Consider the following 5,344-nt stretch of genomic DNA (forward strand, 5'->3'; position numbering starts at 1 on the left):
TAACATTGTATGTCATGATATAACGTCTCTTTATTTCATACACATTATGCATTATAATAACCATCTTATGTGCATTAAAGAACTGAGGGTATGATCCTTCGATAAAGAAAAGTGACCCCAAAGATAAGATAATTGAAATGATCCTTCAGTAAGAAAAGGTGATCGAATCGAGATGATACTTCAGTAAGGAAAGATGATCGGCAAACTTGTGGAATAAGAACATTCAGTAAGGAAAGTAGACTCCCATCAATTTTATATAATAATATCTCTTTGTTGACATAACTCTCTTCTTGTGTATGTCTAAATAACCATGTTTGTAAATTGAACTGAGAGAATGATCCTTTGGTAAGGGAAGATGACCTCCAAAGACATGATATTGATATGATCCTTCGGTAAGGGGAGGTGATCGATCGAGATTATCCTTCGGTAAGGGAAGGTGATCGCCAAAATGTTTGGGATAAGAACCTTCGGTAATGGAAGGGGACTCCCATCTTTTATACCGGTTTGGCTCAATACCTTCCATAAAAGCTCTGAGAGAAGGTAATGAAAAGTACAAAGAAAAGTGTGATTATTATTGTTCTTCCTTTATTCTTTCTGTTTAATTTATGATTATATTTATTTTTCTTATTTCACTCAAAGATCCTTTTTTATCCCAATATCCTTTCTATTTGATTTATATACAATTATGTTTATTATCCTTATTTTATTTAAAGATCCCTTCTTTTTTATTTATCTATGTCAATATTACTATTATTCTCTTATTTATTTTGCCTTGCTTTATGGCCTACGAGAACATTAAATCAAGGTTTGTGAATTTGCATTCTATATGTTTTAACATTTTAGACATTTTGTTACGAGTCACATGTGTCATGACATAAGTAAATGAGAAGCATTTAAAAGTCAAATCACTTCGACTAACAAAAACTTTTGAAAATAATAATTGAACAACAATTCATCATCACTATTTTTATTTTAAAACTCGGAGTGGTTGAGATGGATACAATGATACCATATAGATAAACTGCTGAGAAATTTTTGTTTTTCACCCCTCTTTCCGTACCATCTTCAGGAATGATGTAGTACAAAGTAATACACTGCTCGGTTGAGGAAAAAAGATAAGTGCACTATTAGGAGCGAGATATCAAGGATGTAGACATGAAACGTTAAGCGCTTACCCAAATTCATATTAAGAATGAAGAATAAGCGATTGTTTTAGTCATAGTTATACAAATAAAGAGAATTAAGATTTTCTATATGTCTTGTTTATCTTTATTGAATGATTGTAATTGTGACTATGATGTTTCTTTTTTATGATTATTTGGTATAAGTAAAGCTTGCCATTGTTTGTGCCTTCATAGTTTAGCACGCCCGTTTTTCATATTAGTACCTTCATATCCACTTATATTTTTCAACTAGTAATCATTCTAATAGAAATTAGTTATTCACTATTTTTACATATATAAATTATTTTATATAAAAATTTCATATTGTTTTAAAAATTTCGCAAGATTTTGAATATCAATGACCAATATAATCCAAATAAGGCTTAAACCCAGTTTAAAAATATTAGAGTGTTACATTTTTTGTATCAGAGCAATTTGATCCCATGCAACTATATTCTATGCTTACAAGATTAATTTATTATCATTTAGTTATAATTACTGTCATATAATGAAATATTTTCTATGTGATCAAATTAGATTAGAAATATGTGATCATCTAATAGTAAAAATTATTGTGCTCCTAAATATTTTGTTTAAGACTTATCGCAGTAATTGTTTGGTAAAAATGTGCATGTGTTAATGTCAAAACATAGATCATCTAGAAACACCCTACTTATACTTTAAGACATAGCCAAATGAACATGAGACATTATCAAAAAAAAAAAGTTAGGAATTATATATAGTTTTGTTAATTTATATGTTTGGCATGAGTTATGTTTATTTTATCATTACCATTTATGTTGTTGTATGATGCTCTTGTTATGTTATTGTGATTATTTGTTTTATGGCATTATTCATTTCTTTCTTTCTTTTACACGCATACATTATGTTCATCATCCAAGTTCTCCCATGTGTAAATCCATTATTGTTTAAGGCTTCTTAATCGAGAATACCTACATATCCTTGCGTTTCCTAGATTGATACTATTTCTATAATTACTACTACTACCTTACAAGCCATTTAAGTTAAGAGTACATGTACTTTTATAAACTCCATTCGATTATTTAATATGCCCTATTATCATTATATTCCTTAAAAATGTGATACTACATGATCTTTTTATTTATATCATTTATGTTACTATTACTATCTCTTTAATCAGAGAGGAGGAGAAAATGTGAAGCAATTGTCTTATATGTTAAAAAAACTATTTACCTTTAACTTCTTTGAACTCTGCTTGTCATGCTTTTGCTTAGCTTGATTTGACATTAGCTTCATTGATTAGCTTTTCTTTTCTTCCTCTTTTGTGTTTGAATAAAAAAGTAAACTCTTCTCTCTTGTCTAACCAACATCCGAAGTAAACTTAGAGATCGTTTTTTCTTTGGATTGATTTGCTTTGGACATGGTTTGATTCCATTCTCATTTAGTAGTTTTGGATCATTTTGTCTCATAGAATTGGACTACAACAAAATAATTTGGGCCTGCACACCAAACAAACATCATCAAACTCACTTGGGTTATCAATCCAAATCAACATGTTTGTCATCATCAACTTGTTATATATCTACTAAATTCAACAACTTGTCTAATTGCTCTTAAGTGAATGCATATGAATGGCGATATGTAACCAATTATGCCCTTGCATATGATTTATATTATTTGAATATTTGAATTTGATATGTTAGAATGTTGCTTGATGATTGATGATCTTTATTGCTTGCTAGAGATTAGGCTATAAATTCGGATTCTCAGTTAGGGTAGTATAGAAAGTAGAAATAGTAAGTTACGTAGTAGTCAATTTCTCATTCTATACATTACCTTTTTAAATAGGATAAGATTTAGGCGTAAACTTGATAAATCTAGTTTGTTATCTTCAAAATTTAGGACTATCAAGATCTTTAGAGAGATTTATAATTTTTGAAGTAAGATTGTCTAAAAACTTTAAGATAGGAAGGATTCAAAATCCGTTCCAAACCAAATAACTTATCCAACAAAATTCAAATCAGTATAGGACTAAAATGACTAGTAGTGACTACACATGCTTTTGCAATTATGATACCATCTATCTATTTATTTGTTTTAGTTCATACTCATATTTTTTGTAACTAAAAAATAATATTTCTTTTGTCTTATTTTATTGACGCATAAACTTTTTTGTTAAATTGTAATTTTTATAGAATTTTAAATTTGATAATTATACCTCCTCATCTAACGAATTTTATTAGCATTATCTCTTAATTAATAATAAATTTAATATTATTATCAAACTCTTAAGAGAAATTTTTTTTATTATTTAATTGTTATTAACTCTATTTTCATTAACAAAGATTAAGGATTACAACTTACAAAGTGATTTTGGTATATATAAAAACGAAAACTGTGTAACTTTATTAATATTTAGCTATAAATTTTCATTAAACTCTAAAAATAACTAAAGTAAAATATCATTTTGTTTTATCCCTATTAATGTTCAAACTATAAATAATCTTGAACGATTATTATGAACGAGAAAATATCGATAATGTTAGAAAAATAAAAAAAAAGTCAAAACTTATTTTGTTTAACATATTAATTATTGTAATAATAAATAAATACTAAACAAAACAAATTGTAACTATTTTTTGCAACACCCTAATTATCAAAATGTCACGCTTCCACCTGCACCACTCTAATAGTTCAGGTATTACAATGACTTTTAAAATATTTAATACTAAAATATGAGTCTGTTTAAAACTTAAAACCGAATATTCAAAACTTCTATCTATACGTTACAGTACATATTACAATACTTATAAATAATACATACATACATATATATATACATCATACCAATAAACAAACTTCACATATCAAAACTCCTATCCCTCTTGCAAAAATTGCTAGAAATAAAGGAAAGGGAAAAAAATAAAAACTAAGATAATACAAAATAATGTCGAATAAACAAAAAATTTATATAACTCTTCTGAAGCTCCGTCGCTCATATCTTGAAAAGAGAAAAACCTGTAGGGGAGTGAGAACATCGTCCTCGAAAGGGTTCTCATTATAGGGTTACATAATTGCTATAATAAGATACGAGAATAAAACCGTTTTTAAAGTACAGTGATTAATAACCGCCTTATGCTTCTTTTCAAAACTAAAGATTTAATATTCAAAATCCGAAATCCTTTCTAAAAGGAAAAGTTGTTAATTTCTCAGAAATCTAAAAGCCTTTTTAAAAGTTTTTCCTGGACAGCATGAATGACCAAACTGTTCCAAGCATAAGTTCATTAAGTCTATGTTGAACCAGTTTAGTTTTTCATACTTTTCTAAACCAAAAGCACAAACCAAACGCAACCTTCAGCCCATCTTATAATCAACCACAGCCCTAGGCCCAAGCAACTCAATCAACAATCAATTCATCACAATCCAACCAATTTTCAGTCACAAACATAAGTAAGAAGGTTCAAACACAGTTAAGCAGTTATATCAAGTAGAGCAATTAGCAATTAAACATAACTATTAACATAGGCAAACCAATTACAATATGCACACCCAAACAATGTCATATAAATGCATTTGATGCATGCCTGTCCTATTGGCCATGAGCTCACGCGTCGGTTATGTTGCCAGACCCGACTCGGATAAGCGGGATTAAACCACCATCCTTATCCGTAGGTTCCACAAGCAAGCGGGACTAAACCACGATCCTTGCCCGGAACATGCAAGCGAGATTAAACAACCGTCCTTGCCAAATAATTTAACAATATGTGAGCGGGATAAAACCACCATCCTCACTGCAGGCGGGATAAAACCACCATCCCTACACAACGGTTTACGCACTGAGCAAGCGGGACTATACCACCATCCTTGCCAGGCCGAAAATCCTCATCATATTTTCAATAATATCCATAATCAATCAGGCTTAAAGTCTTATTTAAAAAAAAAATTATTTTTGGCCCATTTACTTTCAATAACAAACATATTCAAGAACCACTTTTCCTCAATTCAATTTTCTTTCAAAATAAAGCCACATTTAAATTCTCTTCTAAAAACTCAAATTAAAATCATTCATTCTAAGTTAGAATTTGGTCATAAAATTCTTCAACAGAGTCTCAAGACTTTAGGAAAAAAATAACCGACCTCATTTCCATAAATTCAGTAAAGATTCTTAAAAATCATTGTTTCCTTAAATTGAGTTATTC

This window comes from Arachis ipaensis, chromosome B04 (genome assembly GCF_000816755.2).
Source record: "Arachis ipaensis cultivar K30076 chromosome B04, Araip1.1, whole genome shotgun sequence".
Lineage (NCBI taxonomy): Eukaryota > Viridiplantae > Streptophyta > Magnoliopsida > Fabales > Fabaceae > Arachis > Arachis ipaensis.